Source organism: Homarus americanus, unplaced genomic scaffold (assembly GCF_018991925.1).
Source record: "Homarus americanus isolate GMGI-L3 unplaced genomic scaffold, GMGI_Hamer_2.0 scaffold21314, whole genome shotgun sequence".
NCBI lineage: Eukaryota > Metazoa > Arthropoda > Malacostraca > Decapoda > Nephropidae > Homarus > Homarus americanus.
The window spans coordinates 3,604,883-3,620,371 of NW_024720811.1; the positions used below are offsets into that span (position 1 = coordinate 3,604,883).

General features: G+C 43.7%; 1 long non-coding RNA gene across 1 annotated transcript in view; it reads right to left on the reverse strand.

Annotated features, from left to right (window-relative positions):
- LOC121861261 overlaps positions 1-15,291 on the reverse strand; it is a 40,982-nt gene extending 25,691 nt beyond the window's left edge. The window contains exon 1 of the long non-coding RNA XR_006087995.1: positions 15,091-15,291. This is a non-coding gene — a long non-coding RNA (uncharacterized LOC121861261). The remainder of the gene's footprint in view (positions 1-15,090) is intronic.
- Between the last annotated feature and the right edge of the window lie 198 nt (positions 15,292-15,489).

Here is a 15,489-nt window from a genome sequence, read left to right on the forward strand (position 1 = left end):
AAGAACGCCACGAGCCTGTCTCTTTTTCGGGAAATATGAATCCCAAAACAACAGTTAACGTGAGGTATGTTCATCAAGTAAACTATAAACAAACATCTAATGTACCTTAGACACTTGTTACCACACTGCTGTATATGTCCGTCTTCCACCGCCTGATAAAAGACACTCCTGGTCTCGTTCCACCATTCACCTGTTCCTCATTGGCTATTCAATACTCAGAAAGTCAAATGAAAGTCAGTAGCGTCGAAAATACCGGGAACAGTGCAAACACACCACAGGATATTTTACTAGATTCTGATGTTCTAAAATACAATGTACTGTAGTATGAAAAACACAACAAGTAATAAGTAATGAAAGATCAGTTATAAAACTCGTACAAAATTACTCACAACCACATATGAATCTGTACGTGATATCCCCAACCTATAAAACATTAATCGACTATGACTGACCAATAACAACGAAAACTAACCTCATAAAAAAGTCATTTTCATTAACTTCCTAACTCATGAACTAACAGTGACGAGAACAGTGTCATGGATCTTTCACGACCATATGAGGGATGAGTAATGACCTTACATACACAATTTACCTGTGAGTCGGACAATGTTTTGGTGTGTCTGAGAGCTTCGTTGGTTTGAGGTTTTGATCATTCATTACGACGTATTAATTTCTACACTAAATGAAAGCTTTAATTGGAGTTGATGACGTACATAGGTGTTGTGGTTACGACTATAGGTTGGTGGTGAGGCACGGTTTTGGCCTAGTGCTGCGAACCCTATATAACTTTTGATAGGCTCCAGTCATTACAGTTATAGTCAGCTGTGTCCTTGTTCAGAAACTCAATCTCAAAAGCTCACTGAAACACTCTCAGACCAGAAGATTCATATATCATATTACTTGTACGAGAATTATTGGAACATTTGCCCATTTCGTATTTCAACTATCGAGAGCTGGTCAGTGAGATTTAAGGTCTCAACAAGACAGGCTTTGCTTGTCTATGTAAGTCAGTATTGCAGTATTTCTTGAATGATATGTTTGGATATTCTTAGCCATATATCAGCAAAACATACGTATATCACTGGGTCCTTATATATCTATACTGTACAAGATATGAATTTCAATAAGATTTCAGATTGCATAAAAATTTGACTTATGTACTAAAGTCTTCGCTCATTAAACCAATCTCACAGGAACTCTTAGTGTATAAAAGATGTATTAGAATTACACAGCGACTAGTAAACTCGCGCATCAAGACTGTGAACAATTTAAAGCTTTATCGTAATTGCATTCGCGTTATTTTAATAAGAAAAGAAATTGACATCAAAACAGAACTTCATTCCCTGTAGCTACTTCGCCATGGCATGACGTAGAAGGACCTTAGGAAACAAGTAATTAAGTATCTAGACAACAACAACAAAATATTAAATGTGAGTGAACTTGTGAAATGTTATACCCAGGCAGGTCCTTTGTAGTTTACTTCAAAAGCTTTCCTAATTATCATCGCTGCCAGTCAAAGCCTTCGTCTGTATCTGTCCTTTCAATCTTGGAAACCTACAATTACTTTCTTTTACACAACAATTATGGCGGCTCTTAATGACGCACTGACATAAATAGCATCAAATCAGTTTTACATTTAAGCCTGTTTAAGTTGCACGTGTTGGTACCACGTCAACACAATGGAGAAAAACCCTGTCTAACGAGTCTATATACTCACACCCCCGTCAATTCCCTACACGACCAGGGATACAGTACAGTACAGCAGGCTAGACGGATGTTCCCACCCTATCTTCATCTCGGCAATACTTTGTTATGCTGTCACCGACTGAATTACTCCCCCTGTGCTACATACTTATACCTCCCCGTGTGTCGATACTCCCGAAGACACGTTGTAGGTGGCGTGATCGTCACCTAACTCTATATTGACCTCGACCTAACCTAACCCACCGACCCGGGCTTCACTATTTAAAAAGGAAGAGCTTCATTCAGTAAAATATTAGTTGTGCAAAATATTGATATATTTAAGAGTACGTGCTCCAGGACCTTAGGAGCTGAAGCAGACTCCATTTACCTCCTATAGTGATTGTTAAAGGAGGAGCTGGTGATGATAGCCTTAAAGGGGGAATCATATGGGCAAATTATACACCACGTCTCACTGTTAAACATAAAAAAGATATTAAACCTGACTAATTCACAAAATGTGAGGTACCCAAGAGGCAAGTCATGTGGATCAAAGTTAACAATACAACTAGTTTAGAAGCCTGTGTCTACGAGATCCCAAAATAAATAAGTGACCTGTCAATTTTAAGTCCCCGAATGGACCCTTAAACACGTACAAAAACAATAATAAAAAAAATACCTAGTAACACAAGTAAAAATACATTTACGACCCCCGAGAAACAGAATAACAGCGCGGCGAGCAAGTTGCAGTCGGTGGCCGCCATCGAGGTCTGAGCTGAACATCTTCAATTGTATAACTTCTGGTGTAAATCTGGAACTTTATACTTCTCGCTGGTGCGCACCCCGAGTCTTAGTCTGCCGCAGTCCCCTCGGTAAGCCGCCGTCACCACCCACCGTGCCAAGGTGTATATCTCCCGTGAGTCTTGTTTAGGTGTTTGTGTGCAGTGCTGGACCAGGTGTATGTGTGTGTGTGCGGAGTGCAACACTAGATCAAGTACTGTAATAGTCGAGTTAAGGGCTTGGCGTTGCTGCAGGCAGTAGCTGTATATGTAGTGGATGGTAACCACACCACCAGCCAACTATATCCTGTTATAGGGGACACGGGGGGTTGAGGTGGGCGGGGCTGGGTGGTGGGTCTGAGTAGGGGTAGGGGTGGAGGGATTGGGGTGGAGCGGGGTGGGGTGAGGCGAGGCTGGGGGTGAGGCGGTGCAGGGGGGTGAGGCGTGGTAGGGGTGGAGGTGAGAGAGGGGGCAACCTTACATACTGTCGGGGGTGGCGTTATGCCTCAGGGCTTTGAAGGTCACCAGGATCTATTGTCTCACCTCCCGGGTGGTAACACCTGTGTGTGTGTGTGTGTGTGTGTGTGTAACCTCACTTCACCAAATCAACAGGAACATCACCTCATCAAGTCAGCAGGAACATCACCTCATCAAGTCAGCAGGAACATCACCTCACCAGTCAGCAGGAACATCACCTCACCAAGTCAGCAGGAACATCACCTCACCAAGTCAGCAGGAACATCACCACATGTCAGCAGGAACATCACCTCACCATGTCAGCAGGAACATCACCTCACCAAGTCAGCAGGAACATCACCTCACCAAGTCAGCAGGAACATCACCTCACCAAGTCAGCAGGAACATCACCTCACCATGTCAGCAGGAACATCACCTCACCATGTCAGCAGGAACATCACCTCACCTGACGGGGCAGTAAGTCAATAATGCCGGGTGATCTGGGAGGCTGGCAATATATGACCTACAAAGCTGGGAGATGTAGCAGCCATGACGACCTGACGCGTGTGGGAAGAGGAGCCGTGATTGTAGGCATTAAAGGGGGTAGATAACACTGCCAGAGTCCCTTCTGTGTTTTCTTTATCCTTCATCAAGGCTTTTATAAATTACTTAATGTGTTTAGGCCTTAAATGAACTTACTAACACACACACACACACACTAATGTAAGACTTAACATATACAGTATCCATTGAAACTTGGACTAGGGTAATGTATAATAATGTCATTACCCGACTACATAGGGTATAATGAATTTGTGTGTGTGTGTGTGTGTGTGTGTTACCAATCAACCAGTCAAAACGCAAAAAACACAACACAGCGTCTCTGATCACACATCTCTAGTGTTTCATGGGGAGGGGGGGGGGCGTTAGGTTAGGTTACTTTTGAAGGTCTCTTTTTCCAGACTGACTGACAAAAGGAGAGTGCAGGCAACTTATTACACCAGACCTCGACTACTGTATGATCCCTTCCAAGCTTTTAGTCTCGACATCAAACAGTGAGACTCTGGGAGGACAGTGTATGTTGGGCGTCGTGCCGTCGTCTGAGTGTAAGTTTGTCTGCAGTAGTAATATTTAAAACTCGTTATAGGAGTATGTAAAGTTCCGTTCACAAGTTCGTGGTACACTGATGGGCTGGATAGTCTCACCCAAAAGCTCGTTAACTCTCCCAGCCAACTATTGCTGCACTGCCTGCTTCAGATGTATGAACTTGGGTCTGTTACTTCGAACCTTTAAATTCATTCGTATCGGTTTCATATTCTGGTTGGTACTGATACAGTTTCAAACATCTGAAGCAGGCAGTGCAGCAATAGTTGGCTGGGAGAGTTAACGAGCTTTTGGGTGAGACTGTACCCTTCCTGGACGACAGGTCACTGCTCCGACCCCACCACCAGCATACACAGTGGATCTGGCAACGGGGCAGTGTGATTCGAACGAATACTCATCAAAAGAGAGATTGGAAGGATATTAATGTGAATATCGGCCAACGTTACAGCTGGCGGATGATGAAGATGTGTTAATATCTTGTATACGAGAGCAGAAATCTACTGTACAGTGATAGGAGTATCCTTTCGAATATCACAATTCAATAGGTACATTAGTTTCGAATGAACACTATAAGAAATATATATATATATATATATATATATATATATATATATATATATATATATATATATATATATATATATATATATATATATATATATATATATATATACAGAGGAGGGTTGGCCCATAAAGTGTTTTAAAGGAATTTAAAAATTCGCGCATCTTGTGCTGATGTGCATGTTTTTGTATTTCACATGCTTTATTTTTAAGCCAGTTATTCTTTAGAAATGCGAAGTTCCCGCTGGGCTGCCACTTTCTTCTTGAAGAAAGTATCAGGTTTGGTCCGAGACTGAGGATTGTTCTGTCAGTCAGTAAAAGCAGCACGTTTATCATCGATGAGTACTTTGATTGCCGGGTCATTTTCATCAAACCAGTCCTGGTGTATTCTTTTGATGTGGCCGAGGGTCTCTGCAGGTTTTTGTCATAACAGTGTTGAGAGTATCCTATGTTTGCTGTTGGGTTGTTTATAAGCCTATGTTCGAGCTGCTCTCTGAAAGCATGTGCTACTGCTGGATCCTCCAGACGCTTAGTATTAAAACCTCTTCTGGAGGCTTGCTGCCTTCGCCGTACTGTATTTGGGCTGCATGTGAAGCAAGAGCGTGGCTCTGACGAGTCGATGATCAGTGTCACAGTGGTGATGATGAAATCTCGGCGATTTCTTTCTCTGACAATGATGTAGCCAATGAGATGCCAGTGTTTGGATCGTGGGTGTTGCCATGAACCCTTGAACTTGTCGGCCTGCCGAAACATGGTACAGGTATTGGTGATGGTGAGGCTATGCGCAACACACTTGCTGAGGAGGAGTAGGCCGTTGACATTAAACTTGTCTTGTCCATTCCTCCCTATGGTTCCCTACCAAATGTTACCATCTCTGCCAACTCTGGCATTGACGTCACCAAGGAGCACATCCTTGTCTTCTCTGTGGATAGAGGTTAGCACTCTGTCAAGGTCGGCGTAAAAGGCCTCCTTGATGTCATCCCCTGCATCCAATGTTGGGCGTATGTACTGATGAAAAGGCATGGCGTGAGTTATTCAGTGGGACTCGAAGCGTCATGAGGCGCTTGTTGATCCCAATAGGTATTTCAGTTAGCCTGAGTAGGATGCGTTGGCGGATGGCAAAGCCAACTCTATAAATGCGTTTTCTCTCCGCAGCAGGCTTACCCTTCCAGAAGAAGGTATACTGTAGCCAGACCCCCGTTCTGTGAGCTGGCCCTCATCTGGGAGCCGGGACTCACTGATGGCTGCTATGTCGATGTTATACCTAACCAGCTCTTTTGCCACAAGGGCAGTTCTTCTTTCAGGAGGCTCATTTGTGCCAGTATCCAGAAGGGTCCTGACATTCCATGCAGCCACCATAAGAGGTTGTATGGTTTGTTTTTGTTTGGATCTGTGATTTTGACTGTGTTTTCGACCGCATAAAATGACCTTACTGGATGCGGTTGCCCAGTCAGGTTGGGTTTTTAGGCAGGCTATATTTAGGGCACCTTTTCTAGCCCCCTCCCCATGTGGGGTGAGCAGAGTGGCTCCTCGAAAGGGCTGCTCAGTCGCACAGACAGGACCGGATTGCACTGCTGCCTAGATCCCAGTGCATAAACGACAATCTTATCTGTGCCACCCATGTGCAGAGTTGTGACTAGAGACTCCCGGCAGTCATATCTGCCTGTCCCCGTCGCCACTCGTCTGTCGCCATAGGACTTTTGGGGGTATATGGGGTTTTGATGATGAGAGGTATGATGAGCTGGTTGATGGCTGTGTGTGAGTTGATTTATGTGGTGAGGCAGGAGCGCAGGCTGCAACCACACATCTTGGCTCTCCCTTTTCCTGATCCAGTGGTGCAAGTGTTGCAACGACTGGGGAGAGGGAGAGTTGCCCATAGCCCAGTTTGTTGGGTTTCGTCTTAGTAGCCTGTCCATCAGGCATATATATATATATATATATATATATATATATATATATATATATATATATATATATATATATATATATATATATATATATATATATATATATATATATATATATATATATATATATATATATATATATATATATATATATATATATATATATATATATATATATATATATATATATATATATATATATATATATATATATATATATATATATATATATATATATGCTGTATAATAGCTAGAGTATTATACGAACAACTTCAAATAATGAAAACATTGAAGACTCTTGATATATGAGCTCTGTTCACCCACTTCTTACAGTTTTCATTCGAAACCAATTTCCCTATTGTATTTTGATATTTGAATGGATTCTCCTATCACTACGCTTTCTTCTCTCGTCAGCAGGATATTCATATCAATATCCTTCCCATCTCCTTTTGATAAGTATTCGTTCGAATCAAACTGTTCTGTTGCCAGTTCCACTGTGTGTTGGTAGGAGGTTCGGCGCAGTGGCCTGTCGTCCAGGAAGGGTACAACAGGCTATGCACCCTTCACCGCCAGTGTACCACGAACGTCTGAACGGAACTGTACATGTAGGCTGACCCAGGAAAACATGTGTGACTTGATTGTTTATCTTGAAGTCGTGGTCCACATATATTCTTCATTTTTTTCCAGACAACATTCCCACTTTTTCATCTACCCTGATACTCTCTATATGAAAGTGGGTTCCAGAGTGCCCCGGGACCTAGCCAACGACGGGGGGAGAGCCAAGTACAGTACAGTACATACTTAGTCGCCGTATCACTATTCTCTCCTCTAGGAAAATAACATAATGCCTGTATTCTGTTAGTTCGTCTCATCAAATTACTTCAATAACGATTAATCTGAACATACGTGTTCGCTACAGTAAAAGCACTAGTGAGTTCCACATTTGTTCTTATATGGGACTATTTTTTTTCTTTAAAAATCTTGTTAAAAAAAACTCCTCACCCATGTACACTCAACGTGTTCAACTACATACAATAACCACGTTCTCCGGTGTACAGTGATCACGTTCACTTGTGTGTACAGGAACCATTCTCACCTGTGCACAGAAATTAAGCCCAACTCCCACCTTTTGAGTTATTACACGAGCAGTGTTTGCTAACGTTGTTATGGACGCAGATGAAAGGTGTATTGTCCATAAAGTAAGACTAATTTATTATATTCATACTCCATTACTCTTTGTCTACATTCACTAGGTTTTATGAATACGTTTCTTTTTTACCTTTTAGCGTGAGGACAAGTAACCCAGTTTAGAGCGCGTGTGACGTGAGAAACTGGATACACCAGGTTGTTTTTACTGTTAAAAATCTATTTTTTCCTCGTCATTTTACAAAGGGTTGTTGACCTGTCGGTGCGTAAAGTGAATTAGTTTTCCTTTTTATATATTTTTCAGAGAGAGAGAGAGAGAGAGAGACAGAGAGAGAGAGAGAGAGAGAGAGAGAGAGAGAGAGAGAGAGAGAGAGAGAGAGAGAGAGAGAGAGACTATTACCTTAATCCTGGCCAATCTCAATTTTTTCACTATGTCTATTACGAGACCAATCTCTCTCTCTCTCTCTCCAACGTGTCAGATAATATTCACTTTCTCTGTGTGTGTGTGTGTGTGTGTGTGTGTGTGTGTGTGTGTGTGTGTGTGTGTGTGTGTGTGTTTCATGCAATACACTCACTCGTTGTCTTCGGCCTCTTTGATGTCTTACCTCCACGTAAAGTGCCGCGCGATCGAGTCTCTGTTGATGCAGTTACTCACGGTGCCTCCAGTGGTGACACACACACACACACACACACACACACACACACACACACACACACACACACACGGGTTATTCATTTATACACACTGTAACATTCTTATATATTCACATATGACATCTGTAGTGAGACATACAGTATATATTCCTTTTATATATTTTTTTTCATTCACGGTACGTCGGGTGATGACACATAACAGTTATTCATTTCACTTACTATTTTTTGTCTCATTTTTGCCTTATACAAAAGCTATTCATTTTTACTCATTCATTTTTGCCTCCAAGGGTGTACTATAAACCGGCACCCTATAACTATTCACATTTCTTATTCATTTATCCAAAGTCATTCACATTTTCATACGCATTCATATATATTAATCTCAAGGAAAATGAATATTATATTGATATTACCAACATAACAAATAAACTCGTCATCGTACGTCTATGGGAAAGTGTCGCGGAAGAGGGACGTGATTGTTGCCCGTATCATCAACGTGTATGACTTTGCTTGGGAGATTGGTATCCCGCCTCCCCTGAGCAACGCTCTTGTGCATTAGGTAGAAGACCCGACAGCCGCACCCTTGTTCACTACCTCCTAAGATGTCCCCACACACAACGCTTCCGTGACGCCTGCTGGACCACCACTCCACGACCCCCTGACGGAGACGCGGTGATCCTCCCCATACTGGCCAGATATTATGTAAATAATATTGATGATGTGTTAAAGGAATATCCTTCCTTCCTTCCTTAGGCTTTAGTAAGCCCCTTTATAATATTTATATATACTTGTCACACTTGCCAGATGCTTCTGGTGTCATTGTACAGGGGTACCTAGTGACAGCACTAGGATCCCGGTTCCTCTCGCAAGGAATAAAATATTGAAATTGAATTGAATAAACTCGTCATAGCTGTGTTAGTGACGCGCTGACTGTAAACACTGGATAGTATACATATATAATGAATCGTACTTAAAACTCCCTCACCCGGAAACATCATCAGTCTGTAAGGAAAGGTGAACATTAGATTGACTGACATAACTAGTAATGATAAATAGAAGAAAAAAATGAAGGATAGGACAAATTAATCTAGAATGACAATGGAAATGGTGAGGATATTGCGCCTAATCCTTGTTAGTACAAAACTAACAGATTATGAAACTAATTTAACAAAGTATACACAGGAATAACAGCGACCACAGTCAAGAATAACAATTAATGTGGTGGTGGTGGTGGCAGTTGTGGAAGTATTGTGGTGATGGCGCACATTATCTAACCTAACATACCTAACCAAACCTATCCAAAGCAAACCTAACTTAACCAAAACTAATCTTATGCAATTACACTCCGGGTGTTTGAGTGTGAAAAAAAAATCGAACACGCGACACATCCCCGAAAATACTTAATCTAATCATGCCAAGTCAACTTAAATTTCCAAGTTAGTGAAGCAGTTGATTGACATTTGAGGAGCTTTGTGTTACATTCCGTATAAACATGAAGGTGTGACGCAGGGTGAAGGGGTGTGATGCAGGGTGAAGGGGTGTGATGCAGGGTGAGGGGTGTGACGCAGGGTGAGGGGTGAGGGGGTGAGGGGTGTGATGCAGGGTGAGGGGAGCAGGGTGTGGACGCAGGGTGAGGGTGTGACGCAGGGTGAAGGGGTGGAGCAGGGTGAGGGGTGTGACGCAGGGTGAGGGTGGATGAGGGTGAGGGGTGTGACGCAGGTGAGGGGTGTGATACAGGCTGAGGGGGTGACGCAGGGTGAGGGGTGTGATGCAGGGTGAAGGGGTGTGACAGGGGTGAGGGGTGACGCAGGGTGAGGGGTGTGGACAGAGGGGTGATGCAGGGTGAAGGGGTGTGACGCAGGGTGAGGGGGTGGAGGGTGAAGGGGTGATGCAGGGTGAGGGGTGTGACGCAGGTGAGGGTGTGACGCAGGGTGAGGGTGTGATGCAGGGGTGAGGTGATGCAGGGTGAGGGGTGTGACGCAGGGTGAGGGGTGTGACGCAGGGTGGGGGTGACGCAGGGTGGGGATGACGCAGGGTGAGGGATGTGACGCAGGGGTGAGAGGTGTGACGCAGGTGAGGGGTGACGCAGGGTGAGGGGTGTGGTACAGTAGAGGTGTGGAACTGCAGAGGTGTGGGACAGTAGAGGGTGTGGGACAGTAGAGGGTGTGGGACAGTAGGGGGTGTGGGACAGTAGGGGTGGGGAACAGGGTGTGGGACAGGGTGTGGGAACTGCAGAGGGTGTGGGACAGCTGCAGAGGGTGTGGGACAGTAGAGGGTGGGACAGGGACAGTAGAGGTGTGGACAGTAGGGGTGTGGGACAGTGAGGGTGTGGGACAGTAGAGGGTGTGGGGCAGTAGAGGGTGTGGGACAGAGGGTGGGGACAGTAGAGGGTGGGCACAGTGGACAGGGGACAGTAGAGGTGTGGGACAGCAGAGGGTGTGGGACAGAGTGTGTGGGACAGTAGAGGGTGTGGGCAGAGGGTGTGGGACAGTAGAGGGTGGGACAGTAGAGGGTGGGACAGAGAGGTGGGACAGGACAGTAGAGGGTGTGGGACAGTAGAGGGTGTGGGACAAAGTGGTAGCGACGAGGAAGAACATAAAAGTTATTGGCCTCCATTAGATACTCAATATACCAGAGAACAATGACGCAACGAGGAGAGAGAAAGAGGGGGTGGAAAGGGAGAGGAAGGAGGGATGGAGAGGAAGAGGGGGATGGAGAGGGAGAGGAAAGGGGTGGGGGAAGGTAGGCGGGCGCTGGTGTGGACGTAAAAAGCAGCACAATGGCACCAGCACCTGCAGGCGACCCACAGGCGAGAGGTGGTAAAGAATTAGACAAAAGCACCATGACTGTCGATTACAGAGAGAGTCTGAATGAGAACAGGACGAACAGGAGACGCCAGAGAAATGTGCTTGAGGAGATAATAGCCTATTCCTATCACTTACAGGTGGACAGGCAGGTACTCCTTGACTTCTCTGTATCGCCGTCTTTCATTTATTTCTAAGCTTTATATCAACTGAGATATAGCTAATGTTATAGAGTGAAACATTTGCACACTTAATTATGAAATCGCATTAAATTATTCTAAATAACGTAACGCCGAGTATACGAGTTTTCCTGTAGTCGAACATGTGAAATATCCCGAACACTTCACTCCTCCAATAAAAAAATAAAATTATGCTTATTATCACGCACGTCAAAGCCCTTGACTGACAAATGTTCCTGCCAAGTTTCAAGAAAATAAGTCTACGAGTTACGCGCACACACCAAGGATGAGTGGAAGGCGAAGGCACGATGTCATAATATTCCGTGGACTCGTTCTGAGATAATATTATGAAGTAAGTTTAACTATCCTGAAATTATTGTCTTACGGCACTGGCTATACTGGTGTCCTGCAGCTGACTGACAGAAATAAACAGTATATATGTTGAGTAACTTTGTGATGAGGAGTCAGATATAGTTATCACTGTGCTCGAAAGTGTCTGGTGTATTTAAATTTAAACAAGGTAGACGGCGAGTGTGCAGAACTAAACACACGGTATGACTGTTTCTCTAGAGCCTAGGCGCCACACTTGGTATTTATCGCCACCAACCGTGTGATGTAGGCCGTATATATTTCACTGTTACACTAAAGACACATTCTACCAATATGATGATGATTTCCCAGAAGGGGATTAACTTATGTTCTTATAAACTGTCCTGACCTCTGACCTAACGATTTCAAACAAAGGGATTCATTTTCCATTTGAGGATGAAAGGGGGAACAGGGGAGAAACAAAAAGAGAAAGACGGGAATGAGAGAAATGACTACCGAGGAATTCATAAATAAAAAGGAAAAAACAGATGAGAGAAAGGCAGAGGTACAACAAGAGGGTGGATTGTATTCCTGCCTTGTCAGTGTGTGCGTGTGTGTCTATGAATGTTGTGTGTGGGTGTTTGTGTGAGTTGACGTCAACAAACTGGCCAGGCGTCTAGTTAGCAGCCAGGAAACACGGACAGTATTCTGTTTCTCTCGACTCTCTGAAGTATGTGGGTCATCTACGTAGCTCCTACACTAACTCAAGCTGATGTTTACACCGATGAGGATATATACGCTACTTAAATATCGAAGTCCAATATTTTGTGAGAGATCTTTACATTTTATGCCTCTACCAGCTGGGGCAAAATGATATTGAATTTGTGGATACGTCCGTACATCAGTATGCCACTGCTTTTTCACCCAAGTTTGACAAAATATTAGTCAGTGAAGTTTAATCGTGTCCTGTCAGTTTTCTTGTTTCAATTATACAAGAACTTGGTTCATCACGCATTGTTTTAGATGAGCCACAGCTCACCTTCCTCAATACGATTATCATAAAGTTGTCAGCATTATCTCCTGGCGGACAGGAAATAATTGAATAAACACCTATGGCAGTGTAGGGATATTTCTCCGACTAAGGTTGTCGTTCTTCAGGTAGGTGACACTGTGGGCTACTGGAGTCACTTAACACCAGCAATGTTTGGTCAGTGGCCCACCCTCTTGATTTACGCCCCCACATAAAAACCCGCCAGACGCCCACCATAACCCACCTTATAGCAACCTAACCTCCCCCGTCTCCCTGGAATAATTCTGACACTTTTGTGTTTTATTGCTGACTGAACCAATAAAAGTCTCATAAGACAATGCACTTTGAAAATATGTCCGCCAGTTACTTGTGTTTTCTGTGGCGGCTACACTGGGGCAGTGATGGTAACTCATACACTTGTGGTGGGGTGGGTGACGGCTCCGATAGATCATGTTACAGGACAGAGATGGTCCTCTGGCGTCGCCATGCAGACTCCCTCCACCTTACAAATAATTTATTGCCACTTATTTACCTAATGGCCACCCACTAGAGGTGGTCATGCCGAGGGAAGAAAGCCAGTGGCCTGTATAGGATCCCTCCATTGTTTTGAAAATTTTGTCAAGGACCATTTTGAAGCCCAATAATGTTCCTGGTTCCACAACTTAGGCTGGCAAACCGTTCCATGGGTCTACCACCCTCTGTGTGAAAAAGTATTTATGTTCGTTCTGAATAAAAAGTTTTCGAGCTTGTAGTTATGACCCCAGTGTTGGTAGTGCGTGACATCGCAAAGAAATGGCCCGGGTTCACATTTTCCATCCCTCTCAGGAATTTTAATGTTTCAGTAAGATCATGCTAAATCGGGATAATCGTCCAAATATGCTTTTTAAAAGCAACTGACGTTATTGCCAAATAAGTCTAAGTTTTTGTGTTTATTGTTATAACTTAATGAAAATATTTTTTATATAATTAAATTTGCCCTGTTTCATTTAAGACGCCGTTTATAATCACAAAATAAGCAAATTATTCCTACAATTAGGGAGGTTAGTTTAGGTTTTGCATAGCGCTATCCATTAAGTGTATTTTTTTGATCCGCATGATCATTTATGGCCAGTCGGGTTTCCAAAAAAGAGAAATAGAAATAATTATAAGTCATCACTAAACGTACCATTAGCTCTTCCATATTCAAATCATCGACAAATCACCTGGTAGCATCCAAATTGTTTATGAGTAAATACTGCTCTTGTTTTTGGAGGTATCCAAGTTCTAAACATGACCGCTACGAATGACATGTTGAAGGTTACTGGCAACGTCCTCTGGAACTAACTACTCGTCCTTGTGGACTTAAGGTGATCTAACACAAACCCTACTGGTGACAGCGTCTTAGCAGAAAACTGTCGCATTATGAAGTCTGCAATCTAATGAAGTATTTGAAATAAGTTAGTACTACACACTCTCGGTATTTCAGTGTCTTATATATGACCTGTCCACTACCACACCCCTCCCTGTCCACTACCACACCCCCTTCCTGTTCACAACCATATCCCTGCCTGTCCACTACCACATCCCTCCCTGTCCACTACCACACACCTCCGTGTCCACTACTACATCCCTCCCTGTTCACAACAACATCCCTCCCTGTCCACTACCACATCCCTCCGTGTCCACTACCACCCCCCCCCCCTGCACTAGACCACACTACACACAATAACAACAACAGCGTACAAATCCCACTTGTTCACGGAGACTACGGGATTATTTTCCACGAATTGGGATCCCAGAGAGGGAAACTGTGACCATATGCCCCAAGGTCGAGTTTTATTGTTAGTTAAGTTAGCGCTCGTCCATAATGCAGATGGGTGACGGCCATATCTACCACCTACACACACGATTGTTATCCTTCCATCCGGGGGTAAACAGTGCTATACCTAGGCTCGTAACAGAGACGATATTTAGGGAGTTAACAGTGGTGTATTAATCCGTAGGAATACAATGAGTTATCTCCTCCCTACAAACCATTGTTAACGTTCCATACAGAGGGTAAATAATACTAACCAACACCGGAAATACAGGCGACATATAGGCAGTAGCGAAAGTTATTTCAGCCGCTACAGCTGTGTGGGTGATGTGCCTGGCTGGCGGGTGGTGGGTATTGTCAGGTCGGAGCGGCTGTCAGCTCCTGTCTCCGCCAGCCGACGCTCACGTCGCCCACCATTGACGTCCATTGATGCCCACCGCCAGCCTAATGGCGCGGAAACATTAATTGATTATCTAATTGACGAGTTAATTAATGGATGGAAAGCTGCAGCATCTGGTTACTGGCGGCGCAGACACGTGGTGAGTGACAGCAACAGGAAGCAGTGTTGGCTGTGGTTGGTCAAAAACGGCTAGATTGACCTATAGAATCCGCTAAGCACAAATATTATGCACGTATCCTAAACAATATGCAAATGTTAAGTAAATGTACAAAAGCTAAGTACTGACCACTTAGTTCAGCGAGAAAATTATGCCGCCCTCTTCTTCCTCTTCAATCTATAGACATGGGTACTGAAGAGGAGCTTGGACCAGCTTCTGGTGCTTTGGATGTCCACGAACTGTATGCTACCTATAATCGCTCATAGGAGCGATTTTGGTTTGTGCAGGACAATAAGGCCCTTGTCGTTGACGCGATGAGTATAATTCGGTCAAAACCTGTTGAATACAATTCACATATAACAACTGCTGGTACATCAGGACACACTTTGAATAATACGATCAATATACAGTACATAATTACACTTATTAAACTTATTTAGAGTTCTCAGAGGATTCAACAGTTCACAATCACACTCATGTTTTGGGGTCTAGGGTTAGACCAACGAGAACAAATCTAATGTCCTGCAG